The 11,196-nt window shown below is 35.1% G+C and overlaps 1 long non-coding RNA gene across 1 annotated transcript; it reads right to left on the bottom strand.

Annotated features, from left to right (window-relative positions):
• Positions 1–6,468: 6,468 nt before the first annotated feature.
• On the bottom strand, positions 6,469–8,593 carry LOC131360730 (uncharacterized). The gene is made up of 3 exons (XR_009205901.1): positions 8,453–8,593; positions 8,212–8,303; positions 6,469–8,124 (listed from the first exon to the last, which is right to left on the bottom strand). It is a non-coding gene; the product is annotated as an uncharacterized LOC131360730 (long non-coding RNA).
• Between the last annotated feature and the right edge of the window lie 2,603 nt (positions 8,594–11,196).

The raw sequence follows: 11,196 nt of genomic DNA, 5'->3' as shown, positions 1-11,196 counted from the left end.
TATGATACAATACGATACGATACAAGACTATACGATACAATATGATATGATACAATACGATATGATACAATACGATATGATACAATATGATATGATACAATACAATATGATACGATACGATACAAGACTATACGATATGATACAAGACTATACAATACAATACTACATTATAGTATACGATACAAGACTATATGATACAATACGATACGATACAAGACTATACGAAACAATATGATATGATACAATACGATATGATACAATACGATACGATACAATATGATATGATACAATACAATACGATACAAGACTATACCATACAATACGATATGATACAATACGATACGATACAAGACTACACGATACGATACAAGACTATACGAGGTGATATGATACGATACAAGACTATACGAGGTGATACGATACGATACAATACGATACAAGACTATACGAGGTGATACGATACGATACAATACGATACGATACAATATGATACGATACAAGACTATACGATATGACACAAGACTATATGATATGAAACAAGACTATACGATATGATACGATATGATACGGTACAATACAAGACTATAGAATACAATACAATATGATACGATACGATACAAGACTATATGATGCAATACAATATGATACGATACGATACAAGACTATACGATACAATACAATATGATACGATACAAGACTATACGATACAATACAATATGATACGATACGATACAAGACTATACGATATGATATTGTACTATACGATACAATACAATATGATACGATATGATATGATACAAGACTATACAATACAATACTACATTATAGTATACGATACAAGACTATATGATACAATACGATATGATACAAGACTATACGATACAATACGATATGATACAATACGATACGATACAATATGATATGATACAATACGATACGATACAAGACTATACCATACAATACGATATGATACAATACGATACGATACAATATGATATGATACAATACAATACGATACAAGACTATACCATACAAGACTATACCATACAATACGATATGATACAATACGATACAAGACTATACGATACGATACAAGACTATACGAGGTGATATGATACAAGACTATACGAGGTGATACGATACGATACAAGACTATACGAGGTGATACAATACGATACAATACGATACAATACGATACGATACAAGACTATACGAGGTGATACGATACGATACAATACGATACAATATGATACGATACAAGACTATACGATATGACACAAGACTATACGATATGACACAAGACTATACGATATGATACAAGACTATATGAGGTGATACGATACGATACAAGACTATACGATACAATACAATATGATACGATACAATACAAGACTATACGATACAATACAATATGATACGATACGATTCAAGACTATACGATACAATACAATATGATACGATACGATTCAAGACTATACGATATGATATTGTACTATATGATACAATACAATATGATACGATATGAGACTATACAATACGATACTACATTATAGTATACGATACAAGACTATATGATACAATACGATACGATACAAGACTATACGATACAATATGATATGATACAATACGATATGATACAATACGATACGATACAAGACTATACCATACAATACGATATGATACAATACGATACGATACAATATGATATGATACAATACAATACGATACAAGACTATACCATACAAGACTATACCATACAATACGATATGATACAATACGATACAAGACTATACGATACAAGACTATACGAGGTGATACGATACGATACAAGACGATACAATACGATACAAGACTATACCATACAAGACTATACGAGGTGATACGATACGATACAAGACTATACGAGGTGATACGATACGATACAATACGATACGATACAAGACTATACGAGGTGATACGATACGATACAATACGATACGATACAAGACTATACGAGGTGATACGATACGATACAATACGATACAATACGATACGATACAATATGATACGATACAAGACTATACAATATGACACAAGACTATATGAGGTGATACGATACGATACAAGCCTATACGATACAATACGATATGATACAAGACAATACGATACGATATGATACAAGACTGTACGAGGTGATACGATACAATACAATACGAAACAATACAATACGATATGACACAAGACTATACGATACAATATGATACGTTACAAGACTATACGAGACAATATGATATGATACAAGACTATATGACTATAACACTACAAAACCTTACATTCCTTACACACTCCTCCTGATATTCCTTACACACCTCTTAATATTCCTTACACACTCCTCCTGATATTCCTTACACACCTCTTAATATTCCTTACACATGCCTCCTGATTAAATTCCTTACACACTCCTCCTGATAAAATTTCTTACACACACCTCTTAATATTCCTTAAACAATCCTGATAAAATTCCTTACACATGCCTTCTGATATAATATTCCTTACACACTCCTCATGATATTCCTTACACACTCCTCCTGATATTCCTTACACACTCCTCCTGATATTCCTTACACACTCCTCCTGATAAAATTCCTTACACACCTCTTAATATTCCTTACACATGCCTCCTGATTAAATTCCTTACACACTCTGGATAAAATTCCTTACACACTCCTCCTGATAAAATACCTTACACACACCTCTTAATATTCCTTACACATGCCTTCTGATATAATATTCCTTACACACTCCTGATAAAATTCCTTACACACTCCTGATAATATTCCTTACACACACCTGATAATATTCCTTTCACATGCCTCCTGACATTCCTTACACTCTCCGGATAAATTCCTTACACACACCTACTGATATTATTCCTTATGTATAAGGAATCATACGATATGATACGATACAATACAAGACTATAGAATACGATACAATATGATACGATACAATACAAGACTATACGATACAATACAATATGATACGATACGATACAAGACTATACGATACAATACAATATGATACGATACGATACAAGACTATACGATACGATACAAGACTATACAATACGATACTACATTATAGTATACGATACAAGACTATATGATACAATACAATACGATACAAGACTATACGATACAAGACTATACGATACAATATGATATGATACAATACGATATGATACAATACGATACGATACAAGACTATACGATACAATATGATATGATACAATACGATATGATACAATACGATACAAGACTATACCATACAATACGATATGATACAATACGATACGATACAAGACTATACGACACGATACAAGACTATACCATACAATACGATATGATACAATACGATACGATACAAGACTATACGACACGATACAAGACTATACGATATGATACGATATGATACGATACGATACAAGACTATACCATACAATACGATATGATACAATACGATACGATACAATATGATATGATACAATACAATACGATACAAGACTATACCATACAATACGATACGATACAATACTATACGATACAATATGATATGACACAATACGATATGATACAATACGATACGATACAAGACTATACCATACAATACGATATGATACAATACGATACGATACAAGACTATACAATACGATACAAGACTATACGATATGATACGATACAATACAATATGATACGATACAATACAAGACTATACGATACAATACAATATGATACGATACGATACAAGACTATACGATATGATACAAGACTATACAATACGATACTACATTATAGTATACGATACAAGACTATATGATACAATACGATACGATACAAGACTATACGATACAATATGATATGATACAATACGATATGATACAATACGATATGATACAAGACTATACCATACAATACGATATGATACAATACGATACGATACAAGACTATACCATACAATACGATATGATACAATACGATACGATACAATATGATATGATACAATACAATACGATACAAGACTATACCATACAATACGATACGATACAAGACTATACGATACAATATGATATTATACAATACGATATGATACAATACGATACGATACAAGACTATACCATACAATACGATATGATACAATACGATACGATACAAGACTATACCATACAATACGATATGATACAATACGATACGATACAATATGATATGATACAATACAATACGATACAAGACTATACCATACAAGACTATACCATACAATACGATATGATACAATACGATACGATACAAGACTATACCATACAATACGATATGATACAATACGATACGATACAATATGATATGATATGATACAATACAATACGATACAAGACTATACCATACAATACGATATGATACAATACGATACGATACAAGACTATAGAATACGATACAATATGATATGATACAATACAAGACTATACGATACAATACAATATGATACGATACGATACAAGACTATACGATATGATACAAGACTATACAATACGATACTACATTATAGTATACGATACAAGACTATATGATACAATACGATACGATACAAGACTATACGATACAATATGATATGATACAATACGATATGATACAATACGATATGATACAATATGATATGATACAATACAATATGATACGATACGATACAAGACTATACGATATGATACAAGACTATACAATACAATACTACATTATAGTATACGATACAAGACTATATGATACAATACGATACGATACAAGACTATACGAAACAATATGATATGATACAATACGATATGATACAATACGATACGATACAATATGATATGATACAATACAATACGATACAAGACTATACCATACAATACGATATGATACAATACGATACGATACAAGACTACACGATACGATACAAGACTATACGAGGTGATATGATACGATACAAGACTATACGAGGTGATACAATACGATACAATACGATACAAGACTATACGAGGTGATACCATACGATACAATACGATACGATACAATATGATACGATACAAGACTATACGATATGACACAAGACTATATGATATGACACAAGACTATACGATATGATACGATATGATACGGTACAATACAAGACTATAGAATACAATACAATATGATACGATACGATACAAGACTATATGATGCAATACAATATGATACGATACGATACAAGACTATACGATACAATACAATATGATACGATACAAGACTATACGATACAATACAATATGATACGATACGATACAAGACTATACGATATGATATTGTACTATACGATACAATACAATATGATACGATATGATATGATACAAGACTATACAATACAATACTACATTATAGTATACGATACAAGACTATATGATACAATACGATATGATACAAGACTATACGATACAATACGATATGATACAATACGATACGATACAATATGATATGATACAATACGATACGATACAAGACTATACCATACAATACGATATGATACAATACGATACGATACAATATGATATGATACAATACAATACGATACAAGACTATACCATACAAGACTATACCATACAATACGATATGATACAATACGATACAAGACTATACGATACGATACAAGACTATACGAGGTGATATGATACAAGACTATACGAGGTGATACGATACGATACAAGACTATACGAGGTGATACAATACGATACAATACGATACGATACAAGACTATTCGAGGTGATACGATACGATACAATACGATACAATATGATACGATACAAGACTATACGATATGACACAAGACTATACGATATGACACAAGACTATACGATATGATACAAGACTATATGAGGTGATACGATACGATACAAGACTATACGATACAATACAATATGATACGATACAATACAAGACTATACGATACAATACAATATGATACGATACGATTCAAGACTATACGATACAATACAATATGATACGATACGATTCAAGACTATACGATATGATATTGTACTATATGATACAATACAATATGATACGATATGAGACTATACAATACGATACTACATTATAGTATACGATACAAGACTATATGATACAATACGATACGATACAAGACTATACGATACAATATGATATGATACAATACGATATGATACAATACGATACGATACAAGACTATACCATACAATACGATATGATACAATACGATACGATACAATATGATATGATACAATACAATACGATACAAGACTATACCATACAAGACTATACCATACAATACGATATGATACAATACGATACAAGACTATACCATACAAGACTATACGAGGTGATACGATACGATACAATACGATACAATACGATACAAGACTATACCATACAAGACTATACGAGGTGATACGATACGATACAAGACTATACGAGGTGATACGATACGATACAATACGATACGATACAAGACTATACGAGGTGATACGATACGATACAATACGATACGATACAAGACTATACGAGGTGATACGATACGATACAATACGATACAATACGATACGATACAATATGATACGATACAAGACTATACAATATGACACAAGACTATATGAGGTGATACGATACGATACAAGCCTATACGATACAATACGATATGATACAAGACAATACGATACGATATGATACAAGACTGTACGAGGTGATACGATACAATACAATACGAAACAATACAATACGATATGACACAAGACTATACGATACAATATGATACGTTACAAGACTATACGAGACAATATGATATGATACAAGACTATATGACTATAACACTACAAAACCTTACATTCCTTACACACTCCTCCTGATATTCCTTACACACCTCTTAATATTCCTTACACACTCCTCCTGATATTCCTTACACACCTCTTAATATTCCTTACACATGCCTCCTGATTAAATTCCTTACACACTCCTCCTGATAAAATTTCTTACACACACCTCTTAATATTCCTTAAACAATCCTGATAAAATTCCTTACACATGCCTTCTGATATAATATTCCTTACACACTCCTCATGATATTCCTTACACACTCCTCCTGATATTCCTTACACACTCCTCCTGATATTCCTTACACACTCCTCCTGATAAAATTCCTTACACACCTCTTAATATTCCTTACACATGCCTCCTGATTAAATTCCTTACACACTCTGGATAAAATTCCTTACACACTCCTCCTGATAAAATTCCTTACACACACCTCTTAATATTCCTTACACATGCCTTCTGATATAATATTCCTTACACACTCCTGATAAAATTCCTTACACACTCCTGATAATATTCCTTACACACACCTGATAATATTCCTTTCACATGCCTCCTGACATTCCTTACACTCTCCGGATAAATTCCTTACACACACCTACTGATATTATTCCTTACACATTCCTCCTCATATTCCTTATACACTCCTCCTGATAAAATTCCTCACAAACTCCTCCTGACAAAATTCCTCACACACTCAGCCAGACATTATATGAAGCTTTCTGTCAAATGTTCTAAAACAAACAACAACAAGCTCTGTTTATTATATAATCATTCCTAATAATTATAGGGATTGATGAGTAAAGTGAGTAATGTGCGTGATGTTAAACCCTATAATTACACGTGACCTCAAATAAACACGTGACATGGTGTGAATAAGAAAAAACAGGTGTGTAAAGGAATGACGTGATGCTTCTGACAGTTTCTTCCTAGACAGACAGACAGACAGACAGATAGACAGACAGACAGACAGACAGATAGATAGATAGATAGATAGATAGATAGATAGATAGATAGATAGATAGATATACAGTATAATATATAACTGTGGATCCAGGTCAGAGAACCATGTAGAGAATCTTTGCAGGACATTCCCTCCATGATTTTCTCCTGTTGATGCTCACAGCCGCCATTTTCAGCTCACCACGGGTTTCCACCTCAGAGACCACAGCGATGGAGGGAAAATATTGATTTTATCTCCAGTGGAGAGTTTGGGTGCGTGTTTGGGCTCATTAACTTGCTAAAAGGTTTGAATGGAAAATTGTAATTATTAGGGAATGTTCGTTTTATACAGTCAGTTTGTTTGTGTTGGGGTGCCAATACTTACGGTGCTGTGTGTCTGGATTGTCTGGATCTTTGTAGCCTTGTTCCTTTGAGAGCCTTGTTAGCTTTTCACCCTGATCTCCAGAGAAATATAAACTGGAGGAATAAAAGGGGGCGTGGTTTTTATTTTGCTGGCATTTAAATAGCAAGAAGACGCGTCACGTGCAAATGGAAGCAGGAAACGTTGCTAGAAATATTTTAAAATTTCTTCCGAGTCTCTTTACACAGATGTGCCGCATACTTACGAGTCGTTTTTTCTCCTTTACATTAATAAAGTTGTTCATTATATCACAGAACCGCACCACACGCGGAACATCCAATTTGTGCGCGAGCTCAGTAGCAGCTGTTCAGTTACTTAGTCTGATTAAATAAAGATCGCCGGAGCGTTCAATCATTTCCGGCAACGCGAGAGCAGGAGCGAGCACGAGGACCGACTCGGTCCTGGCAGGATGATGTATGTGAGAGCTGAATTTTTCATAAATTGTTCAATTTTCATACAAAATGCATGATGTAGTGTGCACGTGCGGGGCGTGTAATTAAACAGAGTCTCGGGAGGTGGAAGTGGAGAGAGATGTTGTGCGTGTTTGTGTAATAATTTCATCACTTTTATTGGAACTTGCTCACATAAACACCACTATATTGCGTTTTTATTTTTTTATTTATTTATGTCTCTTCGGTAATGACTGGATGTCGAAAACTATTGAGCTCCTGTTATTTCTCTTTCCTTTACGTTCCTTTCCTTTCCTTTCCTTTCCTTTCCTTTCCTGTTCTGCCCTGCCCTGCCCTGCCCTTTCCTGTCCTGTCCTGTCCTGTCCTGTCCTTGCCTGTCCTGTTCTTTCCTTTCCTTTCCTTTCCTTTCCTTTCCTTTCCTTTCCTTTCCTGTTCTGCCCTGCCCTTTCCTGTCCTGTCCTGTCCTGTCCTGTCCTTGCCTGTCCTGTTCTTTCCTTTCCTTTCCTTTCCTTTCCTTTCCTTTCCTTTCCTTTCCTGTCCTGTCCTGTCCTGTCCTGTCCTGTCCTGTCCTGTCCTGTCCTGTCCTGTCCTGTCCTGTCCTGTCCTGTCCTGTCCTGTCCTGTCCTGCCCTGCCCTGCCCTGCCCTGCCCTGCCCTTTCCTGTCCTGTCCTGTCCTTGCCTGTCCTGTTCTTTCCTTTCCTTTCCTTTCCTTTCCTTTCTTCTCCTGTCCTGTACTATCCTTTACTGTCCTGTTTCGTCCTTTCCTTTTTTTCCTTTCCTTTCCTTTCCTTTCCTTTTCCTTCCTTCCTTCCTTCCTTCCTTCCTTCCTTCCTTCCTTCCCTTTCCCTGTAAAGGTGTTGGTGTGTACAGGTGTAAAGGTGTTGGTGTGTAAATGTAAAGGTGTTGGTGTGTAAATGTAAAGGTGTTGGTGTGTAAATGTAAAGGTGTTGGTGTGTACAGGTGTAAAGGTGTTGGTGTGTAAATGTAAAGGTGTTGGTGTGTAAATGTAAAGGTGTTGGTGTGTACAGGTGTAAAGGTGATGGTGTGTAAAGGTGTTGGTGTGTACAGGTGTAAAGGTGTTGGTGTGTACAGGTGTAAAGGTGATGGTGTGTAAATGTAAAGGTGTTGGTGTGTAAAGGTGTTGGTGTGTACAGGTGTAAAGGTGTTGGTGTGTAAATGTAAAGATGTTGGTGTGTAAATGTAAAGGTGTTGGTGTGTAAAGGTGTTGGTGTGTACAGGTGTTGGTGTGTACAGGTGTAAAGGTGATGGTGTGTAAATGTAAAGGTGTTGGTGTGTAAAGGTGTTGGTGTGTAAATGTAAAGGTGTTGGTGTGTAAAGGTGTAAAGGTGTTGGTGTGTAAATGTAAAGGTGTTGGTGTGTAAATGTAAAGGTGTTGGTGTGTAAATGTAAAGGTGTTGGTGTGTAAAGGTGTTGGTGTGTACAGGTGTAAAGGTGTTGGTGTGTAAATGTAAAGGTGTTGGTGTGTAAATGTAAAGGTGTTGGTGTGTAAAGGTGTTGGTGTGTAAATGTAAAGGTGTTGGTGTGTACAGGTGTAAAGGTGTTGGTGTGTAAAGGTGTTGGTGTGTACAGGTGTAAAGGTGATGGTGTGTAAATGTAAAGGTGTTGGTGTGTAAATGTAAAGGTGTTGGTGTGTAAATGTAAAGGTGTTGGTGTGTAAAGGTGTTGGTGTGTAAAGGTGTTGGTGTGTAAATGTAAAGGTGTTGGTGTGTAAAGGTGTAAAGGTGTTGGTGTGTAAATGTGTAAAGGTGTTGGTGTGTAAATGTAAAGGTGTTGGTGTGTAAAGGTAAAGGTGTTGGTGTGTAAAGGTGTAAAGGTGATGGTGTGTAAATGTAAAGGTGTTGGTGTGTAAAGGTGTTGGTGTGTAAAGGTTTTGTTGTGTAAAGGTGTTGGTGTGTAAAGGTGTAAAGGTGTTGGTGTATAAAGGTGTTGGTGTGTAAATGTAAAGGTGTTGGTGTGTAAAGGTGATGGTGTGTACAGGTGTTGGTGTGTAAAGGTGTTGGTGTGTACAGGTGTAAAGGTGATGGTGTGTACAGGTGTAAAGGTGATGGTGTGTAAATGTAAAGGTGTTGGTGTGTAAAGGTAAAGGTGTTGGTGTGTAAAGGTGTAAAGGTGATGGTGTGTAAATGTAAAGGTGTTGGTGTGTAAAGGTGTTGGTGTGTAAAGGTTTTGTTGTGTAAAGGTGTTGGTGTGTAAAGGTGTTGGTGTATAAAGGTGTTGGTGTGTAAATGTAAAGGTGATGGTGTGTAAAGGTGATGGTGTGTACAGGTGTTGGTGTGTAAAGGTGTTGGTGTGTACAGGTGTAAAGGTGATGGTGTGTACAGGTGTAAAGGTGATGGTGTGTAAATGTAAAGGTGTTGGTGTGTAAAGGTGTTGGTGTGTAAAGGTGTAAAGGTGTTGGTGTGTAAAGGTGTTGGTGTGTAAAGGTGTAAAGGTGTTGGTGTGTAAAGGTGTTGGTGTGTAAATTTGTAAAGGTTTTGGTGTGTAAAGGTGTAAAGGTGATGGTGTGTAAATGTAAAGG

This window comes from Hemibagrus wyckioides, linkage group LG10, assembly GCF_019097595.1.
Source record: "Hemibagrus wyckioides isolate EC202008001 linkage group LG10, SWU_Hwy_1.0, whole genome shotgun sequence".
Classification (NCBI taxonomy): Eukaryota; Metazoa; Chordata; class Actinopteri; order Siluriformes; family Bagridae; genus Hemibagrus; species Hemibagrus wyckioides.
The sequence above is the reverse complement of the archived record's forward strand: the minus strand, read 5'-3'. Positions and strand labels throughout refer to the sequence as shown.